The sequence below is a fragment of the Rhipicephalus microplus genome, unplaced genomic scaffold (assembly GCF_043290135.1).
Source record: "Rhipicephalus microplus isolate Deutch F79 unplaced genomic scaffold, USDA_Rmic scaffold_15, whole genome shotgun sequence".
In the NCBI taxonomy this organism is placed as follows: domain Eukaryota; kingdom Metazoa; phylum Arthropoda; class Arachnida; order Ixodida; family Ixodidae; genus Rhipicephalus; species Rhipicephalus microplus.
In genome coordinates, this window is record NW_027464588.1 from 6,827,767 (window position 1) to 6,852,581 (window position 24,815).

General features: G+C 47.3%; 1 protein-coding gene across 1 annotated transcript in view; it reads right to left on the reverse strand.

The window, feature by feature from the left end:
• Nucleotides 1-24,815, reverse strand: part of LOC142784743 (neprilysin-1-like) — a 64,562-nt gene that overhangs the window by 39,037 nt on the left and 710 nt on the right. The gene's annotated exons all lie outside the window — the stretch shown is intronic.

Consider the following 24,815-nt stretch of genomic DNA (forward strand, 5'->3'; position numbering starts at 1 on the left):
CCTTGACCGGTAGTGAGGCCAGCCAAGGGGAGTGCCCTTGGCCGGGTGATGAGAAAGACATCAGAATATTCTGACTTGCCTGACCTCCAAAGGGCTGCAACAATGTTTCAGTAGAGAGAAACTAACAAGAAATACGAGGCATGAAAAGCAAACCAAATCCTAGCTACAAGGATCCTGCCGCTCGACGTTGAGCCGATCTCCGATGGCGAGCGACGCGACTTGCGTTCTCAATGGCTGCGACAATCAATGGCTGGGACTCAATGGCTGCGACTGGTTCTCAATGGTTCTCAATGGCTGCGACTGATCGCTTTGTTTTGTTTTGTTTCCCTGGGATGTTGGCTCATACCCACTCAGGGGGATTGGCCAAGAAAGTGTAGGGCAGTTTTTCTGTGATCATTTTAACTATGTATAATGAATTGGTATTATATCAAGACTAATGTAAAAATAAAAACAACATAAAAACAGCAAACGAAATAAAAAATCAAGTTGAGCAATTTTGAGATTTGAGGTGTTATGATTACCACTCAGCTGCGTTTACTTCACTTTTTCCTGGGGAGTAGTAAATAATTTTTTTGATTGAAGATCACAAAGGTATACGCTTGGTTGCCTGAATATAATCGCAAACGGCATTGAAAGCATCCCTGTGGCAATGTCCCAAAACTGAGGCACCAAAGCTTAGCGCCGTTTCCGCCGTCAATCTAGGGCCTATTTTCCGAAATGGCATAACTAGTAACTTTTTTCTAAGTACATCGTAGCGACGACAATACAAAAAATAATGATCTAGTGATTCCAATTCTCCGCAGAATGCGCAGAGGGGTGATGTTGTCTGACCAGCTCTGTGTAGATACAAGTGTGTAGATACAAGATCGCTGTACCTTCTCCTTCTTCTTCTTCTGAGCTTATGAGAGTCACGTGCTCGGCGAATGTACTGATCCTAAATAAATATTCGATCTACACCAACGTACAGCGTGCAAAGAATATAGTCTGTTTGGAATTTAGGGAGCAATATCAAGTGCGAAACGTTCCGTGTCAAAAACTTTTTTTTCGCGTTTTCTATCGAAAAGCTTTCGGTGGAAGTGGGCGTCTTCGTATCAAAGAGCTCATTTGTGGAACAGTGCTTTCTAAAAATAATGAAGTTACTGCGAACTACTGAGAGTCACTTTTCTGTATTTTCAGCTGAGAGTCACTTTTTCTGTACTTACGTGTGCTTTATCCTCCTTCTGCTAGGATTACGTATCATTTGAAAGGCCTTAAAGTCATATCTTCAAATCTTGGCCAATCGCCCTGAGTGGGCAGAGCCATAGTGCAGACATCACCATCATCACATAGGGAAACGATCAAGGAGGTTTAAAAAATTGACAGATCTCACAAACAGTGGGCATCGCTGATATGCGAAGCATTAATGAGAAAGGTTGATATGTCACTTTAAATTAGCACAATGTTACAAGGTGGTGGTAAATGATGCCGTACACGACTTCCGTGTAATGATTACCATGTTTTGATGTGTGGTTTACCTTCGTCATCTATTCACGTCATGTGATACCATATTTAGTATATGAGGAGCTAGCTAACTGACCGCGAGCACACTAAGAGCTTGGTGTGTTCTAATATTCTTACATGACACGCGTGTCAGGATTATCAAGCTTGCACCAGTCATATATTTCGTCATCCATTGACTTCACGTGACACCAACTTTGGTATATGTGGAGCAAACAAAACAGTCTCGAGCGCATCATGAAGGGCCCAATATACTCCAATGTAGCGTTGACGCACGCGCACGCTGGGCACAGCGACGCTACGTTAGCAAAACACGAGCACTCTATTCTGACGCCATGTGCGACCAGCGTCCGTCGGCGCGGCCCGACGTCAAACGGCGTGATATGCGACATCCAGCATTTCGCGCCAAGCCATAGATTACCACTGCTCTATGCCGATGCCTTGACCAGACAACACTGCGTCTCCCTCTTTTCATGACAGAGGTACGCCGGACGCGCTGAAACGCGCATGCGTCACAGCAACGCAGCGCGGTGCGTGCCTGCGAGTATATGGCAGGACCGGCACCTGGCGTGGCAACGCCGGCGTGACGCGTCGAAATGAAGGCCGGCGAGCACGCGCACCGCATTATGTTGAAATGTATCAGTGCCTTGACTGTGCCATGTAGTCATGTTCTCACATGATGCGCATCTCATGATAATTATTTTTGAACTAGTCACATACCCTCGTCATCCATCGGCGTCACGTAATACCGAGTTTGGTACATCTGAAGCTAGCGAAACTGCCGCCAGCGCATCATGAGCATAGCATGTAGTCATGTTTTCACGACAGGCATCTTATGATTATCATATTTGGACCATTAACATACCTTGTCATTCATTCACGTACCGTAATACCAAATTCGGTATATGTGACTAGCGAAACGGCCGCGAGCGCATCATGAGCGTGGCATTTAATCATGTCGTTACATGACACGCATGTCATGATTTTCTTGTTGGGGTCTGTCGCTTGTGTTCGCCATGTAATCATGTCAAACCATACCAATTTTGCAACATGCCATGTGAAAGAAACCACCGCAAGAGCTGCAGGACCATGAAAGGTAAATCATGACATTCATGACATACATGTGAGGATTTTGTTGTTATGATAAGTCAAATATGTTCTTCATACAGTCATTTTATGTCATACCAAGTTTGGTATTGGTACCATTATCGGAACGGCCAGGAGAGCTAAAAGTCGTAGGTGGCTAGATAGATAGATAGATAGATAGATAGATAGATAGATAGATAGATAGATAGATAGATAGATAGATACGCTTAAAGTCAGTGAAGTTTGCTAAGAAATGCTTCGCATTTAAAAAAATTGCTTGAGTGGAAGCCCCGGCAATGCTTTGCCAGCAGTAGTGAAGCCTGCTTTTGCCCTCTAAAGATCTCAGAATCAAGCTGTTTTCTAGTTACGCCCATTTAGACTTCAAGTGGCTTTGATTTGTTAGTCTCAAGGATATGTTAGGTATAAATTAAAAGGTGGTTGTTTTCGAAGAAATTATCCGCAGAGACTAGTATCGATGACCTAATCTCCAATATAACTTGCCTTTATTTGAGGCTCACTAAAGAAAACTGGTAACGCAAGGACGAACTTTGAGCACAATCTGACTCTAAATACCACGTTGAACTCGTTGGGTGTGCGAGAATAACGCTGCTTCGGCAGATTAAGAAGACGAACAATGCTTCCTTAAGACATATTATGCCGCCAGGGATGGCTTTATGCTCTCCCATAGTACAGTACTTCGTACTCTAAGTCCTTAACACTTTTTTTCTAAACACAGATTTAGCTTAAGGGGGATCGTTACCGTGGACGGGACAGCTTTATGCTCTCCTATAGTAGAGTACCACTTACTCTAAATCGTTAACCACTTTTCCTAAACACGCAGACAAAGCAGTTGTATCCTTCAACTGTTCGACTTTACTAGGGACGGTTTTAAGCTCTCCCATAGTAGAGTACCTTGTACTCTACTATGGTCATTTTCCACTTTCTTCTTACACCCCACACGTGGTGATATGGCCTCAGGAAGTGTGAGGTCCACGGGACGGCTTTGTGATCTCCCATAGTAGAGTACCTAGTACTCTGAATTGTTACCCGCTTTTTCCTAACAACAACATGCGCTGTTTCAGTGCTCGGTGGCGATAGGCGTCTGGCACATGGTACAACGCCTATTTGGCTTTTGCACAGTGCGCATGGGTACAGAACGTAGGCAGTTTGCAAGACTGGTCTTTTCAGGGACCTTGCACATACTGTGGGGGCAACGCTGTTTAGTGGGAGAACGACACAAGCCTCATAGAGGCACCTATCCCTCACTCCAGAATATAAGGCTCATTGTGTGGAATTACCTAGACCAGCCGCTGAAAGCGCACCGCGAAGAGGCTTTTCTTCGACGATGGCACACGTTTCCTATGAGTAAGAAAGTGACAGCTGAAGTTTCCAGTTCCGAACTAGTTATGCTCCCTCTCTAGTACACAAGCATACGTGGTACTCGGTAAAATGTGATTAACTTCATTTATTTTATTTTCCTTTGACTTGTAACATTTGGATACGCAGTGATCAATCATATCTGTGGCTCATTTGTAAGATCTATACATGGTCTTCACTAGTTTTCGATGTTTGTGTGCGTAAAAGTTAAGTGTACAATAAACTTCCCTTTCTCAATCGTCGTTAGCGTTTTATTGTGTGAGGGCAGTGTTAAAAAAAACAGCAGATCGCACGTACCTGGGAATCGACCTTGTGCGAAGCATGTGGAGGAAAGGAGACTGTTGTACTTTTTTATTGATTAACGCAGCATGAAATGACGATAAATATATGTACAACTGTTGCACGCACAGACATAGGTTGGAAAGTGGCAAATGTTTATATAACTAGTTTTTTGCACTTGACAATCGATGCCAACTGGAACATGCGCATTAGCAACACCAGAAGCTGATACGAAGCGCTGATGCTCGCGACGATGCTGGCCCTCGACACTGCTGTATGAATCAACTTCAGCGCATGGCAACTATCCACAAGTGACGTTAACCCGACGTGACGGCTGTATCAAAAGAACAAATATGCAATATTAGCACAAAACTGGGTAGGCAGCACTGCAACCACCATTGACCCTTCACGAAGATTACTGTCTCTTCGAAAAGTAGCTCCGAGACCTGGCATAGCTCTGTGGTAAAATGCTTCATTGTCATGCAGAATGCTTGGGTTCAACTCCAGCTGTGACCCTGACATTTGTTCTTTGCAATCGTCGCGTTGACCCTACTGATGTCGGGAATTTTTATTGCTCGCGCCTTAAAATTGCCCATGTGTGTTCTCGTCGTTCTTGGCTATATACTAAGTGTCAATTACCTGTTGCACACACCCGCGTTTCAGCGGCACAAACCCACCCATGGGTATGTGCCCCTGTCTGGCACAAAGTGTTTAACAACATTTCGTTTTCTTATATACAGATACGTATACATATACGGTGCATGACATCGACGTCAACGTCGACGCTGGCGGCAAAATCCAGCCTGGAGTGTCCATATAATTGCTATCGCAATAAAAAGTTTAAGTGGAAGTCATCGGCCGACCACGTGTGGTCATGAGTGTGTCGCAGTGGCGTAACAACTGTTTCACGAAAGGAGGGGGGGGTGCGCAAGCCTACCTCACTCGTCAGTCAGAATATATATATATATATATATATATATATATATAGATATATATATGACGTATGAAGGTAGCGATGGTTTCTAGAAGTAGAGAAGGAAGAAGTGCAGAACGGAAAAAACATGGGGTATGAGCCAGGCCACGTCTCCCAGTCATCATAGCGTCACACGAGTCGACAGGATGGAGACCTGCCTGCCCCTTCATCAGTCACTCATCATCGACGCAGTTCCCCAGAAGACACCCTGACCATACGTTGACTACCGAATCATCGCCTAGAAGGACAACGACCAGCACCATGACAGAACCATCGGCTGACCTCGACATCCCAAAGTACACTGGATCAGTGGACGACGGACCCGTACAGGACTGGTTCAACCTATTCGAGGTCCACGCCGCCACTGCATCCTGGTCGGAACGGGAGATGGTTACGAACTTCAGCGACTACGTCACCGGTGAGGCATTTAAATTTTACCTAATTCACATATTCGAGAAAGACAAGTCATGGCAAAAAATCAAAGAGCAGATGATTACCCGTTTTAACGACTATGACCAAGACCTACTCATTGCCAACCATCTAGAGACAACCGCACACTATCGTAAATTTCCTAAGCAGTCCTCAACCATTCGAAAGCCCAACGCGCATCGACAACTGCCTCAAGACGAACTGCCACATGAGTTTACTTACAGAAGGCCATGCGTATATTGGGAAAAACCTAACCGTCAAGCGCGCCTCCCTTCTGCGCGAAAGTCATCGCTTCAGCATATGACCCGAGACGTTGCTCAACCACCTGATGCCCTTCACTCTTCGACTCGGATACGTGGTTCACCACCTTGGTTTTTGTCACGCGGTTCTTCAAGTGCTCCTGACGCTCACCGCTTGCCTCATAAAGACGCCGTGTTCACGATAGACGAGCTGACGCACCGGAAAATACCCTGTCGAGCCATGATCCTTCCGCACGGGTTCATGCATCCCCATCCGGTGCATACACACTCGACAGTGGAAGCGACTCCGAAGGGTCCGACACATCGAACGTCACACGCTGCAATGCGCAAGAGCCTCTCGTAGTGAACAGGGTAGAAAAAGCTTCTGAAGAACTTTCTACCAATTCAGAAGCATTATCTTCATTGCCCGAAGTGCACGACAACAGCCCACAAACTACCAGCTGCCGACTTGGCCCCACATCAAGTTGTGAAGAAAACGAGCGCGATGTTCAAGAAGGGATTTCACCGCAATGCGTTCCACAGCAACAGCAGCAACGTCAGCAAAAGCAAGTCCAAGAATCGCAGACACTCCAACGGATACACCGACAAAGACTACGACGAATGAAAACTTCAACGGAAGCACGCTCCCAACTTGAACGACTTCAAAAATTAAGAACTTTGATACAAGGGCCACTTCAAGAAAAAAGACGTTTTCGGATGAAGGAACATCGTCACGGACGCTTTCTGCGCCAGCGGTTGCACAGACGACAACACCACGGAAAACGCCAATTAATACGCGGAGCAACTTCTTGCACGCCGCCAGCACACAGGCATTTAGTCGTCACCATCTCTCAAAAAGCACGCATACTAGATACAATGCATCTGTCGCGGCCACGACTCAGAATCCAACGGATTAGACATCCAACCTTCCAACGCTACAAGGACTCCCAACCTTGTTCGTTTCTCACTACTATCCAGGCTGTGTCATCATCATTTTCCACGTCGAATGAATGGTTATGCTCTCCAGAACGCAACAGCCAAACTCGCCCACCTGAGGTCTCCTAGATCTCACTGGACTGCCTTCCCAGTGAATGTTTTTGTGCAAGTGCATGGAACTGCCGTGTTACATGGAACTACTCTATTTTGTGATATTTTTTCCTATGATGAGACACCACTTGTTCATGCTTATAGTTTGTAGCTCGCGCATTCTTTCGGGGGGAGGGGGAATCGTGTGACGTATGAAGGTAGCGATGGTTTCTAGAAGTAGAGAAGGAAGAAGTGCAGAACGGAAAAAACATGGGGTATGAGCCAGGCCACGTCTCCCAGTCATCATAGCGTTATATATATATATATATATATATATATATTTATATATATATATATATATATATATATATATATATATATAGTGGGAGTAGTAATTCAATAGGCCAGTTAATCTTCTTGAAGGTATGGGATATGGCACAACGGGAGCGTTGTCAACAAGGATAATTATATTTATTTCCCAACAGTTTCGGGAGGGGTCCTCCCTTCATCAGGGGATGAGTTATACTAACATGAACTTCCAAACTTCGTTGCTGCCGCGTCCCTCTCGCCTTGGAAGATGTTTGCGAGAGTGAGAGAGAACTAAAACAAGAAAGAAAAGAAAAAGAAAGAAAAAAGAGAAAAAAAGGACGAAAAGAGTAAAAAGGAAAAAAAAGTAAAAAAGAGGGAGAACCAATGTTAACACTGAATACAAAACCACATGTCCGTGCACGTCCACATCCGGTTCTAATCCCGTGCCGGTCAGTTCTCTGCGTGTGTCGGGCCACCAAAGATTGTCGCCGCGGTGGCGGGAGCGGTCCGTGACGGCGTCCGTAAGGAAAGGGTTTCCCCTTAATGGGTCAGTCGGCTCTCTTTCATCTTCGTCCATTTCCCCTCAATGGTCATCAAGTGGTAGGCGAACAGAACCACTTTGTATGTGCATGTGAAAAAGAAAAGGAAAAAAAGAGAAAAAAACAAGAAAGGACAGTGTACACGTACGAGTCAGTCAGAAAAAACAAGCATGGTCTCCAGCTATCAATCTTTGTCACCAATTTCTTCCTGGCTTACTTCTCGGAGGCAGCAAAGTCTTCCACGGTCCTCGTTGATGCCGGCTACTAATGTTCGAAATTTTAAAAATAAAATATGCCTCACGCTGTTCGCGCTCGCGCCTGTTTGAGAAACCGGACTGCAAAAGAGTTACGCTGATATTTTCAAAACTGTGGTTTGGCAGGCGCAGATGTCTAGATAAAGGTAGCTTCGGCAGTGAAGTGGCGTGGTACCGGTGATTATTGAACCGCAGCCGAAATGGCGCGTCTGTTTTGCCGATATATTTTTGCCCGCAGATGTTGCAACGCAGCATGTATATTATGCTACTGGAGTCACAATTATGGCTTTCAGTTATGCAGAATTTGAAATCCGAGAAGTTCGCTTTGGATTCACGTGTTGTGACCATCTGTGGGCATACCTTGCATCGAGCTTTTCCGCGGGGATGGCACCCTGATTGAATTTTGGGGGTGTTTGTTTTTGCTCTCTCAAGAATGTCCTTCAGATTTTTATCCCTGCGGTACAGCACGTGAGGTGGCTTCGCGAAAATAGTAGTTAGTCGTTTCCTTTGCCTGATTATGTTGAAATGGCGGGAAAGTATGTTGTTGAGTTGTGGCGCTGATGAGGAGTAAGTTAGTACAAGGTTCGTTTGGGAAGTCAATTTAGATACTTTGTTTGGTCCCTTAATTATATATATATTGTAGGCATTCATTAAGCACATCTGCTCTCTTTACACATAATCATCATCGTGAGTGGTCGTCATCTTCATCTGCTGTGGGGACTTCGCTTGTCTGAGTTCTGTGCCTTGGGCGTGGTCGTCTTCATCGTGTCTTCCGGGTCTAATAAAGGTTGCCTTCACCGTTACATCACAAGTGGTGGAGTGTGCTCTACGATCTTCCGTCCTCTCCCAGCCAGATCTGCCTCCTGGAGCTCCGCTCAGGTCGTCGTTTGTGCCAGGTGTCCGGTAACATGCCTCAGGACGAGCCATCCGGCGCTTCTGCGTCTACCTCCACGGCCCCGGCTCCCACCGCCTATCCATCGTGGATTATCACCGCGCACCAGCGTGAGCCGCCCACGTTCGCCGGACTTCGAGGTGAAGATGTGGAGGATTGGTTGGACCAGTTCAATCAAGCGAGTTCCACTAACAACTGGGATGATCCTACCAAGCTTCGCCGTGTTTCTTTCTATCTGACAGGCGTAGCGAAAACATGGTTTTTTAATCATGACACGGACATTACGGACTGGACACGTTTCAAGCAACAGCTTCGCCAAATTTTCGTCACCCCGGGGGTTCGTTCAGCTCTCGCGAAGAAGACACTGGATGCTCGCAAGCAACAATGCGGTGAGTCTTACACATCCTACATAGAAGATGTGCTTGCTCTCTGTCACCGTTTCAACACGTCCATGTCTGAATCAGAGAGAGTTCGTCATCTCTTGAAAGGGATCGGCACGGTCGCGTTCAATGCCTTGGCCATTCAAAACCCAGTCGCTGACGTTGTTGCCACGTGCCGACGCCCAGAGGAACTTGAATTCCAACCGTTACCACCGGACAGCGCTGAAAACACCACCCCTACTGATGCCTCATTGCGTGCTATCATCCGGGCGATTATACGGGAAGAGCTGCAATCGTTCGGCCTCTCAATGACACCGAGTCCACCTCCCCCCTCCAACACTGTTTTGCGCGACGTTATCAAAGAGGAGTTAGCGTCCATGACTGGGACAGCGTATGTAGACGCTCCAGTACCTCGGCCCCAGCCGACGTACGCACAAGTCCTCGCTGGATCCCCACCCGTCGTACAACCGATGCCCGCACACTCGACGCCTGTCCCGCTGGCTTCGTTGACTCCGAGGGCGCCTAGCCAACCCTTTCACCCACCTTGGCGGCCGCGTCGTCCGATCTGTTATTACTGCAGCTATCGGGGCCACATTGCACGCGTCTGTCGGAAGCGTCAACAGGACGAACGTCGTGGATTCGACACCTACGGACGGGATGATGGGACAAGCTGGTACGCTTTCCAACGTCGTCCTTTTGATCCGCCGATACGTCGCTCAACGTCTCCAACTGTGACATCTGAGCCAACCAGTTCTTACCGCTCTACTAGACGCCGCTCACCCTCACCCCTCCGCTGCTCCACGTCTACATTGCGACCTGTCTCGCAATTCACCAACCAGCGCCCGAAAATCTAACCTCTGCAGCTTTTGGAGGAAAAGCTGCATCGAACGAAAAGACAGAAATTCCCCCAGTGCGTCCATATAGTACGATATTTGTTTTAATAGAAGGTGTGTACGTGGACGCTTTAATAGACACTGGTGCTTGTTTATCTGTGATTGATCGTTCTTTGTGCTCACGTCTGCGAAAAGTCACCACCCCTTATGATGGACCTACACTGCACGCTGCTCAAGGGGACGCCATTGGACCTGCCGCCATGTGCACCGCTCGTTTTTTCATAGCTGGTCTTCTTTATTTTGTGCAATTCGCTGTGCTGAGTTCGTGTGCCCACCAGCTTATATTAGGCTGGGATTTTCTGTCTACGGCAAACGCTTCCATCTGCTGTCGAGAAAATGTTGTTCATATGATGGAAACTGACTATGCCCTGTATGCGGATGGCAAGCCCGTTCACTTGCTTGCTGCTGAAGATACCTAGCTACCACGTAGTCATCAGCGGATAGTTGCCATAACTTCTAATGTGATCGACTCTGGTGACGTGTTTGTCCAACCATCTGCACGCTGTCTCACAAGAGGTATAGCCCTTGCTTCAGGTCGAGCGTGGTTCCACAATGGCTCCGGACTTCTCTACGCTACAAACCAGACTTCTGAGAAAATTCTCATTCCTAAAGGCACCACAATGGCTTGCGTTTTTGAATCTCAACCTGTCTCTGTTGTCTCCTTTATGCCAGCGTGTTCTGACCTTCCTTCTATAGGACGTTCATCAAGCGTTTCTGTTCTTGCTGCGACTATTAGTTCAGAACTGACCTCTTCACAGACAGATGAGTTGCTTGGCTTGCTACAAAAGCATAGGAGATTGTTTGATGCCCACTCCTCATCTCTGGGACGGACGTCCATTATTAGGCATCGTATCCAGACCGATGGCACTTCCATTGTACGCCGTCGACCATATTGCGTCTCTTCGTCTGAGCGTCAGATCATTGAACAAAATGTAGCCGATATGCTGCAACGGAACATTATACGTCCCTCCGCGAGTCCTTGGCCATCGCCTGTTGTTTTAGTGAGGAAAAAAGATGGCTCTGTGCGATTTTGCGTGGACTACAGAGCACTTAGGATTACCCACAAGGATGTTTACCCCATGCCACGCATAGACGATGCTTTGGATTCACTGCAAGGTGCTGAGTACTTCTCAAGCCTAGACCTGCGTTCAGGTTACTGGCAAATACCCATGCACGAGGATGAGAAAGAAAAGACAGCGTTTTTAACACCAGATGGGCTGTACGAATTCAACGTCATGCCATTCGGCCTTTGTAATGCTTCAGCAACATTCGAGCGGATGATCGACACTGTTTTATGAGGCTTGAAGTGGAAGACTTGCTTGTGCTATTTCGACGATATTGTTATTTTCTCGTCAACCTTCCCTCAGCACTTGCAACGACTGGACGAAGTACTTACGTGCCTTGCAAACGCAGGCCTTCAGCTGAACACCAAGAAGTGCCGTTTTGCGCGCAAGACGATTAAAGTGTTAGGCCACATCGTAAGCAAGGACGGTATTCGTCCCAATCCTGACAAGATTTTCGCTGTCCAACACTTCCCGCGTCCTGAAAAAGCCAAAGACTTGCGCAGTTTCCTCGGCCTCGCTTCTTATTTTCGCCGATTCATTCGAGACTTTGCCTCAATAGCTTCACCATTGCACAAGTTGCTCGGATCAGGCGTCGCCTTTTTGTGGTCTCCGGAATGTGAAGCGGCGTTTGCTCAACTGAAGTGTTCACTCACATCCGAACCAGTCCTCTGCCATTTCGACAAAACCACGCCTACGCTCCTGCATACAGATGCTAGTGGTCGAGGCATTGGTGGAATTCTCCTACAGCGAGACAAATCGTCACGTGAGAAAGTCGTCGCATACGCGAGCCGTGCACTGACCCCTGCCGAAAAGAATTATACCATCACCGAACAGGAGTGCCTCGCGGTCGTATGGTCGATACAAAAGTTTCCACCTTATCTCCACGGCCGCCACTTTACTGTGGTTACGGACCATCACGCCTTGTGCTGGCTCTCGACAATCAAGAACTTGTCCGGCCGCCTTGGTCGCTGGATTCTTCGCTTACAAGAATACGTCTTCACGATCACATACAAGTCGGCAAACAAGCATCAAGACGCCGACGCACTTTCGCATTGCCCGCTCTCTTCGGAGCCACTTAACAAACCCGCCACTGCCACACTCGAGAAGCTTTCGGCCGTCTCTTCCCTACGTTTTTCGTCATTAGCTACTGTGAACCCAACTTCTCCAAGCGGTTTGTTCTTATCTCTCCAACGTGCTGACCCTTACTGTCGCCGCATCATGGACCATCTTGACGGGACTTGCCGGCCCCCTAACGCCCGTCTTCGCCGACAGCTGACGCAATTCAAGCTCAACAACCACGTCCTGTACCGTCATATCTACCACCCTGATGGTCAACGCTGGGTGCCCGTTCTACCTCGCTCTCTTCGGGCTCAAGTCCTCAAGACATATCACGACGACATGTCTGCTGGACACATGGGCTTCCAGAAAACGTATGACCGCATAAGATGTCACTACTACTGGCAGGGCTTGTCCACCTGTGTCGCGAAGTACGTTGCCTCATGCGCCCTTTGTCAGCGTCGCAAGCTACCTACATTGACTCGAAATGGACAATTACAACCGCTCCCGTGTCCTTTGCAACCATTCGAGGTAGTTGGCATTGACCTGTATGGTCCACTTTCTATGACTGTCACGGGCAAACAATGGATAGTTACAGCTGTCAACCACCTGACCCGCTACGCCAAAACAGCTCCCGTGCCTTCTGCATTAGCTTCGGAAGTGGCCAACTTCATTCTTCGAGCAATAATCCTTCGACACAGAGCTCCTCGTGTAATTCTGAGCGACCGTGGAAGAGTATTTCTTTCAGAACTCGTTGAAGAAGTGCTCAAGGCATCCGGCACTACACACAAAACAAGCTCCAGTTACCATCCTCAGACGAACGGCCTGACTGAGCGCTTTCATCGTACACTGTCAGATATTATATCGATGTATATCGAACCCGACCACAGAAACTGGGACACCATTTTGCCATTTGTCACTTTTGCATATAATACCTCTGTACAGCGCACAACTGGTTACTCGCCGTTCTACCTCGTCCACGGTCGCTTCCCTTCTTCGTTCCTCGATGTTTCTTTCTTCTCTGCGCCTGTCAAACCATGTTCATCTTCAAGTGTAGAATACGTGTCTCGTCTACTTCATTGCCGCCAGCTGGCTCGCGTCAACACTGAAGCCAAGCAACAGGATCGCAAGCTTAAATATGATGCCTCTCATCGTGCCGTGTCTTTCATCCCTGGCGACGAAGTCCTCCTTCTTACACCCATTCGCACTTGGACTGTGCGAGAAGTTTTAATTACGTTTTATTGGCGCCTACACTGTCTTGGAGCAAACGTCTCCTGTGAATTATCGCGTGGCACGCGTTCTTCTTCCGACGGACCACCGCTACAGGGCAGCAGAAATAGTCCACGTATCCCGCATGAAGCCTTTTATACGGCGTTCATCTTCGCTTTAAACTGCGGCCAAGAACTGCAGTCAGGATGACTGCTTTCACGTGGGGGGGGGGGAGTTAATGTAGGCATTCATTAAGCACATCTGCTCTCTTTACACATAATCATCATCGTGAGTCGTCGTCATCTTCATCTGCTGTGGGGACTTGGCTTGTTTGAGTTCTGTGCCTTGGGCGTGGTCGCTTCATCGTGTCTTCCGGGTCTAATAAAGGTTGCCTTCACCGTTACATCACAATATATATATGTATGTATGTGTGTGTGTGTGCGTGTGTGTAAGAAAAAAATCTAAGCGGCGATGTCAGCGAAATTTTACTATGCAGTAACATAGCCTCGCAACTTCATTTACCCGTAGGAACATAATTGAGTAATTACTGTTGTGATGGAAAACTACACCTTACTTGCTCGTTTCCCCAGCGTGCAGCCAAGAGTGACCGCTGTCGAAAGTGGGGGGGCTCAGCTCCCAATCTTTTCACAGTGGGTGGGGGGAGGGGGGCTCTCACTTTTTTTGCCGCCCCAGCTCGTACGCCTATGAGTGTGTGCAGGCTGCCGCCATAGGTTGCCGATGACGTGGCGGTCTCGGCTTTGCAGCCTTTCGGCAAAGTACGTAGTATAACATACGTTCCTCTGCAACGACGTCAATCTACATTTTACGGTACACGAGTGGTGAAGATGGAAGTGGCAAAGCCTGCACCGAACTTCATTTCAATCCATGGACGCCGCTTTATTTGGAGTACCGTGGCACGCGTCGCGTCTGTGCTCGTAGCCACAATGAAGGCCACACAGACAAGAAAGTGTTGCACAGGTCACAGCGTAGATAGAGTGCGTACGGACACGCTGTGGATTAGTGCATTGAAGCCTGCATAAGGTGGGGAGGTGATCACCCGACCAAAGAGTGTTTCAAGCACAAATCACACACAGTCGCAGCTCAGAAGGCGTCGTCATCGAGAGTAAAAGACTTCCCAACGCCGGAAGAATCTACCTCAAGCTCCTCAAGTGGAGTCAAGCAATCTAGATCCTATAAAATACTGCGTCAGCAAAAGAAAACGACACGAGCTAAGACACCAGATCACTGGGAGGAAGAGAGCCTGACAGAGGAATTCGTAGAGGCACAGTCGAAAGACGCTACTCGTGTCAAGCCGGCCAGTACGCTAGACGGGGCAACTACCGATGAACTGCCCGCTCAGACGCAGCATGTACACTCAAACGAGAGTTCCACGAAAACGTCCAGTGATTTTTCTTCACTAGCAGGCAGCATCGAAACTCAACATAACTGCAGCGCATCAATGGTGTCCGAAGAGCGTCATACGCCTGACGACCAGGTACCCCTTAAGAGGCATCACAAAAAGCACTGCTTTGATTCCCTCTGCCACGACAGCGACATACGCCAGTGAGAACACACCGAACGCTAACCTTGGAATGTCTACGACCCTGGATAGCATGAACGCCATGCCTTCGACTTCGATGAAGCAGCTAAGAAGCCGACCACCAACGCGGAGAAAACCGGCGGACATCGAGGTTTCTGCTAAAACCGCACAATCTGCAGAAGCATCAAGTTCTTGGAGTTCACAACGCCGTTCCAAGCCAGGCAGTTGGAGCAGTGGCAGCGACTCCGCTAAACACGGAACATTCAAGGAACCCCACGTGGGATCACCGCCTCGGCAAACGTCACCAACCGTGAGTGATGAAGATATGTACTGTGACGTCTCCCGCTACGCCACCGATTGCCAAAGAGAGGGAAGACCACTCAACCCCTTGTCTATCTGGTTCCCTCTTGGCTATGTGTCTCAATCACTTCCCACATACAGGGATCCGTGCTGGGGCCGGGAAGTAAGAGACGCTACGATCTGTTCCTGTTTACTGATGCATTTCATTTATTACCAATTGCGAACGGCGTACGAACATGCTGCCCTCTTAAAACAACCGCTACATAAAATTATAACACATGGTTTAGACACTCGCGACGTGTGACGCAGGATACATAAGGGAAACAACTTTGACAATACAATGGTGCGACAATACAAAGTAAACGCATGACGACACAAACACGATGAAGTTATCAGTTACCAAAACCCGCAATGTCTCAACAAGCCACCTCGCTTCCCGCAAAGCAAATCTAAATAAGGTGCATAAAGTCTGTCTCACGAAAGGTCCATGTTGACGGGAACCTCGGAGCTGGCTGCTCGAGCCGGGGCTCAGGGCTTCTTCCTAGGGTCATTGTCCAATTCGTTAGCGTCTTCATCGTCTTCGTCATCGTCGCCTTCGTCGTGCCTCTCAGTGATTTCCATCTTAGCCCTCTTTCGTAACGTTCCATTCACTCGCCTCCTATCCCTAACTTTCATTCCTCATCGTACCGTCCTTGCCCCAGTCATCATCTCATCGCCTTTTATCGCTATCTCTTCGCACCGTTATCTTCCTTTTCCATTCCGTCTCTCTACCATCTCAATCTCAACGCTCCATCTCCCTGACTCTCCTCGCATTGTCTCGTAGTCCCTTTTCGTAGGACCCGACTCTGCCCCTCCGTGGCACCTAACCAATTGCCACTGTTGACACGACACATTTCTCTGTCAGTCGGTGTGTGTAATCTTCGACGGCCGCCCCCGGGGCCCGCACCAGTGGAAAACCCTCTCCCAAGCATAGCCGAGTAAGTAACTATGTACAAGCTCAAGCCTCAGAAAGAGAGATGGGCGAGCTGTCCAAAGACACGTGAATTACGGGCGAACAATGGTCTCAATGCTCCGACAAAGAGCGTCGTTTGTAATGGCCATCGTCCGGAGTTTCCAGTGTTGTGCCGAAATGTTTTCGGCCGAACCAATTGCCTCGGTTTCTGGCACCCGATGACCCGTTGTCTAGATCAAGTCTCAACGTTTCCATGCAGCTCGGTGTCTCCCGCGAAATTCTCCGTAGCCGCCGCTTCTTCGTCGTTCACCGCCGCGGGCGGCCATCCGCGCAGAACGCAGTAATGAGCCCTGGAGCCACGGAGGCTGACGAAAAGTCAGGCTGGGCCTGGCACAGACACTGCAGCAGGGTCCCATTTCCCGAACCAACAAAAGGTGCTCTGCTGCTCCCCCAGGCCACAAATCTGAAGGGTGCGCGCGGCTATTGCCACCGTACACTGTCACACTGTCCGTAGACAACAAGCCGCCACCCGGTCCTGGTGTTTGCGCGCGGGAGGGGGGGGGGCGAGAACTGTCAACAGAATCCTTCCAGGTACTCCACTCTGGAATGCACATTCGTTACTCCAAGGTTTTATTTTTCTTTCTTTATTTTAATGCGTGGGTTTAAGAAACGAACGTAAACATCTTTAAAGGGGCGAGGTTCAGTCCGTGTTTGCGGGGACGTCACAGAACCTTTAGCATTTGGCTCTCCTCACATTTACCTTTCTTTCCTTTGAGCAGCTTCCTCGCCTTTAATTCAACAATGGCATCACTTTCTTTTATGTCGTTCAATGTTCGCGGTTTCTGAAATTCGGTGAAGCAGCAGGCAGTACCTGACCTCGCGCGGGTGCATCACGTAGCCTTGCTTCTTTTGCAGGAGAAAAATTCGTACTAAGCCTAACGTTGCAGAGTTTCGGGAAAGGTTTAAAGTAGAGGTCTTCTTCTCTCTCACAGATGCGCGTGCACGAGGCACAGGAGCTGTTTTCATGACGCAACGCTGAGGAGGGTGTTCACTGTCTTATTGACACCGAAGGCCGCATCGTAATGGTAGAAGTGGTACTTAACTGCTAACGAGTCAGATTTGTCAACGTATATGCGCCCGTAAAGAGGTCAGAAACGAGCGGGTTTTATAAAGGTGTCCGAAATTTTTTGATCGAGCCGATATTATTCGCAATGTTCATGGACTGTCACTCTGCTTAGCGGAATCCAGGAGCGTCCTCTCATCAATGATCATTAGGCAGACGCTCCGAACGCTCCCTTGTTCGGCGATGCTAGCCTCTGTGTTAACGCGTAAGCCTGGAACAAACACAAACCACTTTGTATGTTGCGTGCATCAGTGAATATACTGGACCATTCGTAACGTGAGAAATCTTATTCATTCGTGCGAGAGGCGAAGTTTTCGTGAAAATACGTGGCAACTCACGCTTTCGATTACAGCCCACAAAGTAAACATATCAGCTTCGCTAGCAGCTGACGATCAACGATCAGCTGCTAGCTCGTGAGCGGCGAGTTCCACTTCTCGTCCTGTCGTGCGTTGATCCTTTTTTTTAACTCTTGCAAGTCACTTTGATTGTATTTATTATATATTGTCTTTCAGCGAGCTAAAGAAAACAGTTCTTCTTGTGCGTTATATACATGCTAACTACAGTGAATATTAAAACGCTGCATGCTGCCAATGCGCTTGAGCTCGACCAGCGAAGCGAATTGATTAGAGCAATGAAATATGCAGTTACGACTAGAGTCCACGCTAACTTCTTCTGCACTTCCACGGTGCCGTTCAAAAGACGTAGTTGTTCCACAAATTTTTACAATTTTGACGTTGCGAAAAGCGTAGGCATGTATTCGTTTCGATATCCTTGTTCCGATCGCGCTGATGGAACCTGCAACATCCGAGTTCAGCGAATTGCGCACTGTTAGTCTGATCATGGCTGGGACAAACAGCGCTACTTGATGGGAAGTTGAATGCTTGTGTTCCGTTGGAGAAGCAGCTGCATGATGCTTACAGCGCAAGTAATGACGACAGCGTAATATGTTTGCAAGCCATCGCTACGTTAAACATTTTGTCCTGTGCAGCCGCGACGGCCCACTACTCGCTAGGGGCCTACTACTGCGGCAAACTCGGCGGGCAGGCACGGCACAAATTATCTCTGAGTGCCGTTCACTTCACACGTGAATCCTAGTTCACACAGTTGTCTGTAGCACGTACAGTATTACGCAAAACATCGCTGATACACGGACGATCAGCTGACACCACCACCATTCGCAGTGCAGCACGAAACGAGGTAGCGAACATTCAACATTTCTTATAGTTTGGGAAAGTAATTTGGTCCGATATACATTCATTAGACGATCAAGAGTTCGTCTGGTGAAAGCGGCACGGAGATTACGTCCTTGAGTTCTATATATTTTCCTATGCGAGTTCACGGGTTCATCCTTCCTCCGCAGCCATCGTGGATTGCACGGCGCGCCACCTATAGGCCATGGGCGTTGCGAATATTTGCTTGTCGGACATTTCAACTGCGTGCTTGATACTACACGGGACGTCAGGGGTCTCGACCAAGGCGCCAACAATTTTTACGCCAGAGAACTACAGCAATTAGTTAAAAATGTCAATTTAGCTGATGGCTGGTTAAATCTACATTGAGTCAAGCTTGTTGCAACCAATGCTTGTGGCATTCACAAAAGCCGAATATACAGAATTTTAGTACCCGATGACTTTTTAGTGAACCTACAAGCATTTGAGGTGGTATAGCTTGCGCCAAGCCAGCAGAAACTCAGCGATCACGCTCCGTTACTCTTCACCTGTAACGTGAGCACAATAAAGAGAATCCACAAATCTTGGAGGATAGACCCAACTATTCTTCAAGATGACGAAAGTATTTCCGGGCTTCAAACTGAGCTGGCGGCCTCAGAGGCAGAAGTAGGTTGCATAACTTTGAGTACACCGACTACACGGGGCCACTTGAAATCTCACCGGCACCTCATATCTCAGCAGGCCAGAGAAGCACACCATGCTCGCTTCAAGGCCAAGAGGAATGAGATTCTTCGATGCATTCAAATCATAGAAAGAGGTGGGTCAACTACGTTCACTGTGTTCGAATACGTTGAAGTACAATAAAATCAAATATTGAAATCTTTTAAAGTAGAGGTCTTTGGCTACAAGGCTCGCAAAAGCAATGCACATAACCACAGATGAAACCGAGAACTTGACTTTTGCACAAAGAAAACGTGATGCCAGCCCTGCTACATCGATGAGGTGCTGAAAAAGGATAGTATCATTGTTAATGACGCTGATGAAGTTCAAGAAGTTTTCCGATAGTGCTTAGCAAAAAGTGTTTGCTGCAGAGAATCACGCTTAGGACGACGAGCTTAGTGCCAAACTCCCAGCCTTTCGCGAAGGTTTGCCATCGCTAGGCTCGGAAGATGGTTTAGTATTAAATACGGAAACTGATAAAGAAGAGGTATGAGACGCCCTAAAATCAATTAATACGTCCATGTCACTGAGCCCAGAAGGAATACTTACGAAATTTTATCTGCTTTTCTTTGATATTTTGGGAGATGCGATCATTGATCTCGTAATTATTTTGTTAAGTGATGGCGAAAAACCACAGTCTTTCTCCGAAGGAAAAGTAATCCCATCTGAAAAAGGCTATGGAGGCGTCACATCCAAAATCGTGGAGGCCTATTACCCTTCTAAACACAAACTTTAAGTTAGTAGCCACGCAGCTATCACGTTGGCAGCGGCCTTTCTTGGAAGAGATCATGTCACCCTTGCCGTCATGTGCAGTACCAGAGCGTTCCGTCTTATTCGTACCTCTAACAATCATCAAAGACCTCTTCGCATATGCCAAAGAAAAACACATCACATTATTATTTATTTCTCTTGATAAGGTCAAAGCACTGGTATCTTTACACTATTTTGTGCATTTTCGGCCTCCCAGAGCAGTCTGTGTGATTGGTAGAAAGACTTTATGAGGACCTGTCAGGCTGTCTTTGCTTCAACAATAAAGGGACCAGAAGCTAAGCAATTTAAAAAGGAGTGAGGCAAGGCTGTCCGTTGTCTCCGGTATTATTCATTTTGTCTCAAGATCCTTTCATTAGAAAGGTTGCAAGCTGCGAGCGCATAGTTGGTTGCAAGTTGCCAGGCAAAGAAATCTTCAAAATTGTTGCATACGCCGATGATATTTCGGTATTTTTTCGTAACTTCTCTGGCTATAGTACATTCCTTGACATTTTTGCTGAGTATTCCTATCTTTCCGGTGCTCTTATAAACAATGCCAAATGTAAAGCATTGCGCTTTGGAGGCTTCAGACAACTATTACCAGGAAACGTAGAATACGTTCAAGCTGCTAAGGTTTTGGGCATTTACTTTGAGGAAGGAAATGTCTCAAAAAGGACCTGGGATGGCGTGCTTAAGAGATCCACCGATGTCATATCAGCAGCCATTCATTTTAACTTGTCACTAAAGGCAAAAGCAGCAGTCATCAAGGCACGGGAATGCGCTTTTGCGTTTTACATAGCAGACTTTACCCTTCTACCTCGCCGTGTAATGGGGCGCCTTACCTCTATTGCAGAGACCTTTTTTTGGGAGGAAAACCAGCAAAGGTACAAAGAAAATTTTGCAGCTTCCCACAAACGGTTGAGGCCTGGGTCTCCCAGACATACCGATATTTGCGAGAGCGGTGGCTGCAAAAACAATACAGAAGCTATTTGATGACGGCAACTGCCTTGGTACAGGCTCTTTATGTACTGGAGCAGTACCCTAAAAGGAACTTTCACGGCAAATCCTTACATTGGACCATGAGCGTGATTCCGCTCGTGGTCCAATGTTTACAGAGCATTACATAACTGCTTTACAGAGCTGCCAGTGGGCTAAAACGAACAGTGAAATCAATAGGTTCATGCAGTCTGGAAAATGTTTCATCACAGTAACTAAGTAGAATAGTAACCAGTAGCATACAGAAAAAAATAAAAGAGAAATAAAAAGCATCCTGCATGAAAAAAATGGAAATGATGGCATTGAAATCGGGTACCTAACTAGGTGCGCGAGTTTGACTCGTTGAGAAGATGGACGGCATTGCCTACGCGCGACCGGTTAGCGCATTGGGGAGTCGTTCGAAATGACCGATGTCCAAACTGCGGCAAAAGAGAGACGGCACAACATGCGCCGTTTTAGTGCTCGGTGGCGAAAGGTGTCTGGCACATGGTACAACGCCTCTTTGGGTTTTGCACAGTGCCCATGTGTACAGAACGTGGGCTGTTTGCAAGACTGGTCTTTGCAGTGACCTTGTGCGTACTGTGGCGGCGACGCTGTTTAGTGGGAGAACAACACAAGCCTCATAGAGGCACCTATCCCTCACTCCGGAATATACGGCTCATTGTGTGGATTTACCTAGATCAGCCGCTGAAAGCGCACCGTGAAGAGGCTTACCTTCGCCTTCGACGATGGCACACACGTTTCTTCAGAGTAAAAGAAGGACAGCTGAAGTTTCCGATTCCGTACTAGTCATGCGCCCTCTCTAGTACGCAAGCATACGTGGAACTCTGTGAAATGTGATTGACTTCATATATTTTATATTCCTTCAACTTGTAACATTTGGATACGCAGTGATCAATTATATTTTTAGGCCCATTTGTAAGATTTATACACGGTCTTCACAGGTTTCGATGTTTATTTTGTGTGCGTACAATTTAAGTGTACAATAAACTTCCCTTTCTCAATCGCCGAACGCCAATAGCTCACCATGCCCTTAGTAAGATGACTGCCGTAGCCGACATCTTATGATTGGGACGGCTTCACTCGTGGGCAAGAATTTCCACTCCAGCCTTTTTTTTTAATCTCCTTGGAAACGATGCTTTGTTTCATGGCGTGGGAGTCATTGGAAGCTAAACAAGCGCATCAACTGGTACCAACAGTGCAATATTTCATGATTGATTTCATGTAAAGTCGGACATCACAGCTTTACAAAAAAAAACATTCTTAAAACCTCGTGAAGCTGCTGTCGTGAGCCTTTTAGCATCATTAGGTTGTGATCGACCCTTTCTCAAACGCAGCCTAATATTTTCTTATTTTTGTCAACTGCATCACCTCGCTTGTTATATATTAGAACTTCTCCATGGTCAGCCTTGCATTCACTTTTCATTCTAGCGAATAAACACACAAAGCCAAAGAGGCTGGGAAACTAGGAGAAGGAGGAGGAATAAAATTTATTATTCGAAACCAGCAGCTTTAGGTGGCCGGGCCTCGGCCTCCCTTGAGAAGACGTCCAGGGCTTGCCTGGGAGACTAACTTGTCTGATTTTTTAGATGCGGAAGCATCTTTTACTCGCGCCTTGTAGTGCGCCGTCCGCGCCGTCCGCACCGCTTCTCGAACATTCGACAGCTGACGCGCGCGCATGCGCCGTCGCGCCGTCGCCCACCATCTGTGCCGCGCGCGCTTCTCCTTCGAGAACCTTCAACAGCTGACAGCGCATGCGCCGTCGCGCCGTCGCCATCTGTGCCGCGCGCGCGCTTCTCCTTCGAGAACATTCGACAGCTGACAGCGCATGCGCCGTCGCGCTGTATATATACTCAAGGTCGGCGCTCGCTCGCTCAGTTGCCGCTCGTCCGTTGGTTTGTACTGCGCGTCGACGTCCGAAGTCGCCGTGAAATGAATGCCAATGAATCCACAAACAGAATGATCGACGTCCCTTCGACCAGCGCCGGCCAAACTGTTGGCGGAACCGCAAGCAAGTCGTCGTCGACTGCATCGACCACGTCTTTGCAAATTTCGACCTACGACCGATGCAACCCGATCCAATCACTCTTTACTTTACCGACCACAAAGCCATCGTCCTCAAAGTTCGTCGCAATAAATAAAACACCGCCCTTTCGCATACGTGCCGTACGTGTTCACTCATTTAACACCCCATTTTACAACCACGTTAACCAATTTAGCCATCGACCCAAGTAAGTCGCAATTTAACACCCGTTAACCAATTACATGCTTCCGCATCCTCCTCAGTGTTCCCCCGAGGGAAGCTGCGGGCAATTTTTTTTATATGCTGTTTATTTTGTTTTTTTATGTCGTTAAAAATATGCCTTGCAAGTGATAGGAGGAGAACTCAAACAATCACGACGACCACAATACTCATTTCTACTTCTATTTCTGAAAAGGTAAGTCTCTTTTCGGACGGTCAAGTCCCCTCAAAACTCTGGACGAGCGGCGAAACGAGAAGCGAATACCATGCCCGAACGTTCAGCTCGAACACCCACTACTACCACTTCATTGCCATACTTTCGCCTTAGCCGATCATTCGCACATTGCTTTGGTTGTATTTCGTATGTTTTCAAATGCGGTAAACAGGCAGCACTAGCAATCTTGTCCTTTGACAGTGCTTGAAAATCATTTCCTCAGTAGAAATAAAACTAGATGGTAGTTTCACGCCTACTTCCAAGTTAGTGTTCGTTGTTATTGTACGACTTACCAATCAGAGATTCGCTCTATCATGATTTAGCAACAACTCGCTCAAGCCGAGATTCTGAGTTTCGCTCCAAGCAACCATTTTTTTTTTTAATTTAGCAACAGCGAGCTTTGACGAATTCGTTGTTCAGCGCTTGGTACACCTCCTTTAATTCCTGTTACCCACTTACTCGCTCTCCGTGAAAATGCTTTCCTGACAGCTTATCCACAAACTACAGCTCGTTCGTCATATGCTGTATTTCTATTCCCACATACCTCTTCTCAAAGCTACTTAACAAGACAGGCAACCATAAAATATAATCAGGCGACCAACAATACAAACAGCTGCGAGGCAGGGGATGACCGTTGAGGTGATTTGTATCAGACAATATACAACTAAATGGTAATAAAGTACTTGCACAGTCAGCCACGTTTTGTATTTTACTATTAGGTTTTACCAACATACAAGTCGATTCATACAAGTCATTACATCGCTACATCTCGTGAACTTCAGTACATATCAACGCCTTCTATGTGCGCTTAAGTGATTATTTACTGTCATAACCTTTTCAGTCACGTTGTCCTCGTTTGAAGACGTGAACTTCCAAGGCACGTCACACGCCACGTGTTTCTTCAATGGCTTGAAACTCGGTCTGTACATTCCTGCAGGCACCTGAGCGGAGAACTATCGGTCATTTATTCCATTGCGCTGCGTATTGCTGCAGAGTACCACTTTGCTGAGGAAACTATCATTTTCAACGATCGTTCGACGCGTCGTGGTCGAGGACCAACGTGAAAAGTATTTTTCTTCTCAGTTCTAAACAAATAAAACCAAAAAACAAAGTGCAGTATGCATGCATTTCGAGCCTAACATTCGATTCCTTTTATGCAAGTATTGAAGCTGGCTGATAGCAGCATAATTAGATAACAAGTTCCACACTCATTAACAATCATTACTGAAACACACGCTAAACACATTCATTCATATTTTTTGTCGGAATATATTACTGAGTGTCTTGAATTTATGCCCGGCAAAGTTCGA